Source organism: Leuresthes tenuis, unplaced genomic scaffold, assembly GCF_036924035.1.
Source record: "Leuresthes tenuis unplaced genomic scaffold, fLeuTen1.0.hap1 SCAF_5, whole genome shotgun sequence".
NCBI classification, from domain to species: Eukaryota; Metazoa; Chordata; class Actinopteri; order Atheriniformes; family Atherinopsidae; genus Leuresthes; species Leuresthes tenuis.
Window position 1 is genome coordinate 21,560,115 of NW_027325359.1, and position 10,505 is coordinate 21,570,619.

Consider the following 10,505-nt stretch of genomic DNA (forward strand, 5'->3'; position numbering starts at 1 on the left):
AATGTCAGATCATAATTTGCAAAAACCTGATGAGAAATGGTGAGAATGCCCGACTATACACCATCAAATGCGGGAGCGGAGGTGTTCGGCTGTGAGTAGGTGTGAATGTCCGACCATACTTGCTGAAAAATATGACAAAGCAGTTTTCACTTGGTTTGAGTGAAGGAATTCATTTTATATCAAAATCCGAAATTGTGTAGAACTCGTGGAAATAAGTTTATTCTCGGATTCCTAAAGGTTTAGTGTTGTTCTTTGGTATACTGCAAAGTAATACTTTCTATTTTGTTGAAACCGATTCAGACATGGATAAATATGAAGGACAAAGCAGTTTTAACTTGGTTTGAGTGAAGGAATTCATTTTATATCAAAATCCAAAATTGTGTAGAACTGGTGAAAAGAAGCTTATTCTCGGATTCCTAAAGGTTTAGTGTTGTTCTTTGGTATACTGCAAAGTAATACTTTCTATTTTGTTGAAACCCATTCAGACATGGATAAATATGAAGGACAAAGCAGTTTTAACTTGGTTTGAGTGAAGGAATTCATTTTATATCAAAATCCAAAATTGTGTAGAACTGGTGAAAAGAAGCTTATTCTCGGATTCCTAAAGGTTTAGTGTTGTTCTTTGGTATACTGCAAAGTAATACTTTCTTTTTTGTTGAAACATATTCAGACATGGATAAATATTAAGGACAAAGCAGTTTTAACTTGGTTTGAGTGAAGGAATTCATTTTATATCAAAATCCGAAATTGTGTAGAACTGGTGATAAGAAGCTTATTTTCGGATTCCTAAAGGTTTAGTGTTGTTCTTTGGTATACTGCAAAGTAATACTTTCTTTTTTGTTGAAACCTATTCAGACATGGATAAATATGAAGGACAAAAGCAGTTTTAACTTGGTTTGAGTGAACGAATTCATTTTATATCAAAATCTGAAATTGTGTAGAACTCGTCAATCGACGCTTATTCTCGGATTCCTGAAAAGGTTTAGAGTTGTTCTTTCCTATCCTGCAAAGTACAACGTTCTTTTTTGTTTAAAGCTATTTAGACATGAATAAATATGAAGGACAAAGCAGTTTTAACTTGGTTTGAGTGAAGGCATTCATTTTATATCAAAATCCGAAATTGTGTAGAACTCGTGAAAAGAAGATTATTCTCGGATTCCTAAAGGTTTATTGTTGTTCTTTCCTATCCTGCAAAGTACAACGTTCTTTTTTGTTTAAAGCTATTATGACATGGATAAATATGAAGGACAAAGCAGTTTTAACTTAATCGGTTTCAACAAAATAGAAAGTATTACTTTGCAGTATACCAAAGAACAACACTAAACCTTTAGGAATCCGAGAATAAACTTATTTCCACGAGTTCTACACAATTTCGGATTTTGATATAAAATGAATTCCTTCACTCAAACCAAGTTAAAACTGCTTTTTCCTTGATATTTTACCATGTCTGAATCGGTTTCAACAAAATAAAAAGTATTACTTTGCAGTATACCAAAGAACAACACTAAACCTTTAGTAATCCGAGAATAAACTTATTTCCACGAGTTCTACACAATTTCGGATTTCTATATAAAATGAAATCCTTCACTCAAACAAAGTGAAAACTGCTTTGTCATATTTTTCAGCAAGTATGGTCGGACATTCACACCTACTCACAGCCGAACACCTCCGCTCCCGCATTTGATGGTGTATAGGGCATTCTCACCATTTCTCATCAGGTTTTTGCAAATTATGATCTGATATTCACACCTGCTTTTGATGATGTATGGTTGGGCATTCGCACCTTTTTTTACCCATTTTTCAGGAATTATGGGTGGACATTCACACCTTCTTGCAGCTGAACACCTCTTCTCCCGCATATGATCATGTGCGGTTTGATATTCGAAAATTTTCTTTCATGTTTTTTAGCAATTATTGATGGACATTGAGACCTTCTTGCAGCTGAACACCTCTGCTCCCGCTTTTGATGGTGTATAGTCGGGCTTCCGAGCCTTTTCTTCCCCGGTTTTTACAAATTATGGTTGGACATTCAGACCTTCTTGCAGCCGAAAACCTCCGCTCCCTCCTTTGATCATACATTGTCGGGCATTCACACCTTTTCTTAACCGCTTTTTACAAAACATGGTCGGACTTTCACACCTTCTTGTAGCCGAACACATCCCTTCCCGCTATTGATTGTGTACAGACGGCCATTTTAACCTTTTCTTACCCGCTTTTTACCAACTACGGTCGGACATTCACACCTTCTTATGGCCGAACACCTCCGCTCCCTCTTTTGATGGTGTATGTTCGGGCATTCGAACCTTTTCTTACCCGCTTTTAACAAACTATGCTCGGACATTCAAACCTTGTAGCCGAACACATCCAGTCCTGCTTTTGATGATGTATGGTTGGGCATTCGCACCTTTTTTTTTACCTATTTTTGAGGAATTATGGGTGGACATTCACACCTTCTTGCAGCTAAACACCTCCGCTCCCACTTATGATCATGTGCGGTTTGATATTCGAAAATTTTCTTTCATGTTTTCTAGCAATTATTGATGGACATTCAGACCTTCTTGCAGCTGAACCCCTCTGCACCCGCTTTTGATGGTGTATAGTCGGGCTTTCGAGCCTTTTCTTCCCCGGTTTTTACAAATTATGGTTGGACATTCACACCTTCTTTTAGCCGAAAACCTCCGCTCCCTCTTTTGATCATACATTGTCGGGCATTCGCACCTTTTCTTACCCGCTATTTACAAAACATGGTTGGACTTTCACACCTTCTTGTAGCCGAACACATTCGCTCCCGCTATTGATTGTGTACAGTCGGGTATTTTAACCTTTTCTTACCCACTTTTTAGCAACTACGGTCGGACATTCACACCTTCTTATGGCGGAACACCTCCGCTCCCTCTTTTGATGGTGTATGTTTGGGCATTCAAACCTTTTCTTACCCGCTTTTTACAAACTATGGTCGGACATTCAAACCTTCTTGTAGCCGAACACATCCAGTTCTGCTTTTGAGGATGTATGGTCGGACTTTCACACCTTTTAGTAGCCAAACAACTCCGCTCCCGCTATTGATTGTGTCAGTCGGGTATTTTAACCTTTTCTTACCCGCTTTTTACCAATTATGGTCGGACATTCACACCTTCTTACAGCGGAACACCTCCGCTCCCTGTTTTGATCATTTATGGTCTGGCAATACTACCTTTTCTTACCCGTTTTTGAGTAATTATGGCTGGACATTCACAGCTTCTTGCATCCGAACACCTCTTCTCTGCTTTTGATGATGAATAGTCGGGCATTCTTACCTTTTCTAACACATTTTTCAGTAATTATTGTCGGTCATTCACACCTTTCTCATCAGCTTTTTGCAAATTATGATCTGACATTCCCACCTACTTGCAGCCGAACACCTCGGCTTCCGTTTTTGATGGTGTATATTTTGGCATTCGAATCTTTTCTTACCCACTTTTTACAAACTATGCTCGGACATTCACACCTTCTTTCAGCGAAACCCCTCCGTTCCCTCTTTTGATTGTGTATGTTCGGGCATTCAAACCTTTTCTTATCCGCTTTTTACAAACTATGGTCGGACATTCAAACCTTCTTGTGGCCGAACACATCCACTTCTGCTTTTTATGATGTATAGTTGGGCATTCACACCTTTTCTTACCCATTTTTCAGTAATTATTGGTTGGAAATTCAGACCTTGCAGCCGAACACCTCCGCTCCCTCTTTTGATCATACATTGTCGGGCATTCGCACCTTGTCTTACCCGCGTTTTACAAACCATGGTCGGACTTTCACACCTTCTTGTAGCCGAACAACTCCGCTCCCGCTATTGATTGTGTAGAGTCGGGTATTTTAACCTTTTCTTACCCGCTTTTTACCAATTATGGTCGGACTTTCACACCGTCTTACAGCGGAACACCTCCGCTCCCTCTTTTGATGGTGTATGTTCGGGCATTCGAACTTTTTCTTACCCACTTTTTACAAACTATGGTCGGACATTCAAACCTTCTTGTAGCAGAACACATCCACTTCTTCTTTTGATGATGTATGGTTGGGCATTCGCACCTTTTCTTACCCATTTTTCAGGAATTATGGGTGGACATTCACACCTACTTGCAGTCGAACAGCTCTGCTCCCACTTTTGATTATGTTTGGTTGGATATTCGAACCTTTTTTAACTGCTTTTTACAAACTTTGGTCGTACGTTCACACTTTCTTGCAGCCGAACACCTCCGTTTCCGCTTTTGATGGTATATATTCGGGCATTCGAACCTTTTCTTACCCGCTTTTTACCAACTATGGTCGGACATTCGCACCATCTTACAGCGGAACACCTCCGCTCCCTCTTTTGATCATACATTGTCGGGCATTCGCACCTTTTCTTACCCGCTTTTTACAAACTATGCTCGGACATTCAAACCTTCTTGTAGCCAAACACATCCACTCCTGCTTTTGGTGATGTATGGTTGGGCATTCGAACCTACTTGTTGCCCGCTTTTCATTAATTATGGGTGGACATTCACACCTATTTGCAGCCGAACACCTCGGCTTCCGCTTTTGATGGTGTGTATTTTTGCATTCGAACCTTTTCTTAACCGCTTTTTACAAACCATGGTCGGACTTTCACACCTTCTTTTAGCCGAACAACTCCGCTCCCGCTATTGATTGTGTAGAGTCGGGTATTTTAACCTTTTCTTACCCGCTTTTTACCAACTATGGTCGGACATTCACACCTTCTTACAGCGGAAAACCTCCGCTCCCTCTTTTGATGGTGTATGTTCTGGCATTCGAACCTTTTCTTACCCACTTTTTACAAACTATGCTCGGACATTCACACCTTCTTGCAGCGAAACACCTCCGCTCCCTCTTTTGATTGTGTATGTTCGGGCATTCAAACCTTTTCTTACCCGCCTTTTACAAACTATGGTCGGACATTCAAACCTTCTTGTGGCCGAACACATCCACTTCTGCTTGTGATGATGTATAGTTGGGCATTCACACCTTTTCTTACCCATTTCTCAGTAATTATTGGTGGACATTCAGACCTTCTTGCAGCTGAACACCTCTGCTCCCGCTTTTGATGGTGTATAGTCGGGCTTTCGAGGCTTTTCTTCAACGGTGTTTACAAATTATGGTTGGAAATTCAGACCTTGCAGCCGAACACCTCCGCTCCCTCTTTTGATCATACATTGTCGGGCATTCGCACCTTGTCTTACCCGCGTTTTACAAACCATGGTCGGACTTTCACACCTTCTTGTAGCCGAACAACTCCGCTCCCGCTATTGATTGTGTACAGTCGGGTATTTTAACCTTTTCTTACCCGCTTTTTACCAATTATGGTCGGACATTCACACCGTCTTACAGCGGAACACCTCCGCTCCCAATTTTGATGGTGTATGTTCGAGCATTCGAACTTTTTCTTACCCACTTTTTACAAGCTATGGTCGGACATTCAAACCTTCTTGTAGCAGAACACATCCACTTCTTCTTTTGATGATGTATGGTTGGGCATTCGCACCTTTTCTTACCCATTTTTCAGGAATTATGGGTGGAAATTCACACCTACTTGCAGTCGAACAGCTCTGCTCCCACTTTTGATTATGTTTGGTTGGATATTCGAACCTTTTCTTAACTGCTTTTTACAAACTTTGGTCGGACGTTCACACCTTCTTGCAGCCGAACACCTCCGCTTCCGCTTATGATGGTATATATTCGGGCATTCGAACCTTTTCTTACCCGCTTTTTACCAACTATGGTCGGACATTCGCACCATCTTACAGCGGAACACCTCCGCTCCCTCTTTTGATGGTGTATTTTCGGGCATTCGCACCTTTTCTTACCTGCTTTTTACAAACTATGGTTGGACATTCAAACCTTCTTGTAGCCGAAAACCTCCACTCCCTCTTTTGATCATACATTGTCGGGCATTCGCACCTTTTCTTACCCGCTTTTTACAAACTATGCTCGGACATTCACACCTTCTTGTAGCCAAACACATCCACTCCTGCTTTTGTTGATGTATGGTTGGGCATTCGAACCTACTTGTTGCCCGCTTTTCATTAATTATGGGTGGACATTCAGACCTACTTGCAGCCGAACACCTCGGCTTCCGCTTTTGATGGTGTATATTTTTGCATTCGAACCTTTTCTTACCCGCTTTTTACAAACCATGGTTGGACTTTCACACCTTCTTTTAGCCGAACAACTCCGCTCCCGCTATTGATTGTGTAGAGTCGGGTATTTTAACCTTTTCTTACCCGCTTTTTACCAACTATGGTTGGACATTCACACCTTCTAACAGCGGAACACCTCCGCTCCCTCTTTTGATGGTGTATGTTCGGGCATTCGAACCTTTTCTTACCCGCTTTTTACAAACTATGCTCGGACATTCACACCTTCTTGCAGCGAAACACCTCCGCTCCCTCTTTTGATTGTGTATGTTCGGGCATTCAAACCTTTTCTTACCCGCCTTTTACAAACTATGGTCGGACATTCAAACCTTCTTGTGGCCGAACACATCCACTTCTGCTTTTGATGATGTATAGTTGGGCATTCACACCTTTTCTTACCCGCCTTTTACAAACTATGGTCGGACATTCAAACCTTCTTGTGGCCGAACACATCCACTTCTGCTTGTGATGATGTATAGTTGGGCATTCACACCTTTTCTTACCCATTTCTCAGTAATTATTGGTGGACATTCAGACCTTCTTGCAGCTGAACACCTCTGCTCCCGCTTTTGATGGTGTATAGTCGGGCTTTCGAGGCTTTTCTTCAACGGTGTTTACAAATTATGGTTGGAAATTCAGACCTTGCAGCCGAACACCTCCGCTCCCTCTTTTGATCATACATTGTCGGGCATTCGCACCTTGTCTTACCCGCGTTTTACAAACCATGGTCGGACTTTCACACCTTCTTGTAGCCGAACAACTCCGCTCCCGCTATTGATTGTGTACAGTCGGGTATTTTAACCTTTTCTTACCCGCTTTTTACCAATTATGGTCGGACATTCACACCGTCTTACAGCAGAACACCTCCGCTCCCAATTTTGATGGTGTATGTTCGAGCATTCGAACTTTTTCTTACCCACTTTTTACAAGCTATGGTCGGACATTCAAACCTTCTTGTAGCAGAACACATCCACTTCTTCTTTTGATGATGTATGGTTGGGCATTCGCACCTTTTCTTACCCATTTTTCAGGAATTATGGGTGGAAATTCACACCTACTTGCAGTCGAACAGCTCTGCTCCCACTTTTGATTATGTTTGGTTGGATATTCGAACCTTTTCTTAACTGCTTTTTACAAACTTTGGTCGGACGTTCACACCTTCTTGCAGCCGAACACCTCCGCTTCCGCTTATGATGGTATATATTCGGGCATTCGCACCTTTTCTTACCCGCTTTTTACCAACTATGGTCGGACATTCGCACCATCTTACAGCGGAACACCTCCGCTCCCTCTTTTGATGGTGTATTTTCGGGCATTCGCACCTTTTCTTACCTGCTTTTTACAAACTATGGTTGGACATTCAAACCTTCTTGTAGCCGAAAACCTCCACTCCCTCTTTTGATCATACATTGTCGGGCATTCGCACCTTTTCTTACCCGCTTTTTACAAACTATGCTCGGACATTTAAACCTTCTTGTAGCCAAACACATCCACTCCTGCTTTTGTTGATGTATGGTTGGGCATTCGAACCTACTTGTTGCCCGCTTTTCATTAATTATGGGTGGACATTCAGACCTACTTGCAGCCGAACACCTCGGCTTCCGCTTTTGATGGTGTATATTTTTGCATTCGAACCTTTTCTTACCCGCTTTTTACAAACCATGGTCGGACTTTCACACCTTCTTTTAGCCGAACAACTCCGCTCCCGCTATTGATTGTGTAGAGTCGGGTATTTTAACCTTTTCTTACCCGCTTTTTACCAACTATGGTTGGACATTCACACCTTCTTACAGCGGAACACCTCCGCTCCCTCTTTTGATGGTGTATGTTCGGGCATTCGAACCTTTTCTTACCCTTTTTTTACAAACTATGCTCGGACATTCACACCTTCTTGCAGCGAAACACCTCCGCTCCCTCTTTTGATTGTGTATGTTCGGGCATTCAAACCTTTTCTTACCCGCCTTTTACAAACTATGGTCGGACATTCAAACCTTCTTGTGGCCGAACACATCCACTTCTGCTTTTGATGATGTATAGTTGGGCATTCACACCTCTTCTTACCCATTTTTCAGTAATTATTGGTGGACATTCAGACCTTCTTGCAGCTGAACACCTCTGCTCCCGCTTTTGATGGTGTATAGTCGGGCTTTCGAGGCTTTTCTTCAACGGTGTTTACAAATTATGGTTGGAAATTCAGACCTTGCAGCCGAACACCTCCGCTCCCTCTTTTGATCATACATTGTCGGACATTCGCACCTTGTCTTACCCGCGTTTTACAAACCATGGTCGGACATTCACAGCTTCCTCTCCACCATACTTGTATGGTGGGATATTCACACCCACTTGCATCCGAAGACCTCCGCCCCCACTTTTGTTGATATTTAGTTGGTCATTCACACCTTACCCGTTTTCTTGCAGCCAAACACCTCTGATCTCGCTTTTGATGATGTAAGATTGGGCATTCAGACCTTGCTTTTCCTGCTTTTCACCAACTATAGACGGACATTCACACCTTCTTGCAGCCGAACACTTCCGCTCCACCTTTTAGGTTTCTATCACACCTTTTTTTTCACCGCATTTTATAGATTATGGTTGGAAATTCTCAACCACTCATCCGAAGACCTCTCCTCCCGCTTTTGTTAATATATTTGAACTTTAGTCAGACATTCACACCTACTTGCAGCCGAACACCACCTCTCTAGCTTTTGATGATGTATGGTCCGGCATTCTTACCGTTTCTAACACATTTTTCAGCAATTATGGTAGGACATTCACACCTTCTTGCAGCTGAACACCTCCTCTCCCACTTATGATCATGTGCAGATTGATTTTCGAAAATTTTCTTTCATGTTTTCTAGCAATTAATGATGGACATTTAGACCTTCTTGCAGCTGAACACCTCCGCTCCCGCTTTTGATCATACATTGTCAGGCATTCGAACCTTGTCTTACAAACTTTAGTCAAACATTCACACCTTTTTGCAGCCGAACACAGTTTTTTTCAGCCGAACTTGGGCATTCGAACCTTTTCATACCCACTTTTTATCAACTATGGTCGGACATTCAAACCTTCTTGTAGCCGAACACATCCAGTCCTGCTTTTGATGATGTATGTTCAGGCATTCGAACCTTTTCTTACCAGCTTTTTACAAACTATGCTCGGACATTCAAACCTTCTTGTAGCCGAACACATCCACTCCTGCTTTTGATGATGTATGGTTGGGCATTCGAACCTACTTGTTGCCCGCTTTTCATTAATTATGGGTGGACATTCACACCTTGTCGCAGCCAAACACCTCCGCTCCCTGTTTTGATCATGTATGGTTGGACATTCGCACCTTTTCTCACCCGCTTTTTGCAAACTATGGTCGGCCATTCACAGCTTCCTCTCCACCATACTTCTATGGTGGGATATTCACACCCACTTGCATCCGAAGACCTCCGCCCCCACTTTTGTTGATATTTAGTCGGTCATTCGCACCTTACCCACTTTTGGCAAACTATGGCCTTCTTGCAGCCAAAAACCTCTGATCTCGCTTTTGATGATGTAAGGTTGGGCATTCATACCTTGCTTCACCTGCTTTTCACCAAATATAGTCGGACATTCACACCTTCTTGCAGCCGAACACTTCCGCTCCACCTTTTAGTTTTCTATGGGGCATTCACACCTTTTTTTTCACCGCATTTTATAAAAACACCACAGGAACACCGTATTGAGGCTTTGTTCTGACCGCTCATTCGGTGTCGCGTTTCTTTCAAGCAATTCGCCTGGTTAGCCCGCACTCGGCTCGCTCCCAGAGCCGTGTTAAAGTCTACTTCGCATTCACTCTCTTTTCTCAGCAGACTAAAAGAAAGTTTCATCTTGGGCTCCCTGAAACTTCCATCCTGCACCGCTGTTTGCTTTTTCACAAGAGCAGAGGAGAGCGCACCGTTCCCAGGGGCACTACAGTACCGGGTCGATGCTTGGAGTGAACGGAGCAAGCTCCTTTTTCAACTCCTATTGATACAAATCCATTTAATATGTAGTCCTCGCATAGAGGACACATCAGACATTAAACTGATAAGAACAGATACTACACTTGATCTTAGCCAAAAGGCCGAGAAGCGATAACTGTCCACTGGTTCACGTCCGAGGGCCCTTCCTGGCACAATGCGCACTTGTAGCGGTGTTCTTTTTATGGCCATAGTGTCACTTTGCACCTCCGCCCACCCGCTGCACTGAGCACTCTTCAGCCCTTTTAAATGGTATAACTTTACACTACCGCACGCTCCAGCGAGCACCATTCAAGCAACAACTTTGCACTCCAGCTTCGAACATTGGCACAGTCGCAACAAG

General features: G+C 42.6%; 1 non-coding gene across 1 annotated transcript; it reads right to left on the reverse strand.

Annotated features, from left to right (window-relative positions):
- Nucleotides 1-10,087: 10,087 nt before the first annotated feature.
- Nucleotides 10,088-10,278, reverse strand: LOC140307986 (U2 spliceosomal RNA). Its single transcript, XR_011916002.1, has one exon. It is a non-coding gene; the product is annotated as a U2 spliceosomal RNA (small nuclear RNA).
- Between the last annotated feature and the right edge of the window lie 227 nt (nucleotides 10,279-10,505).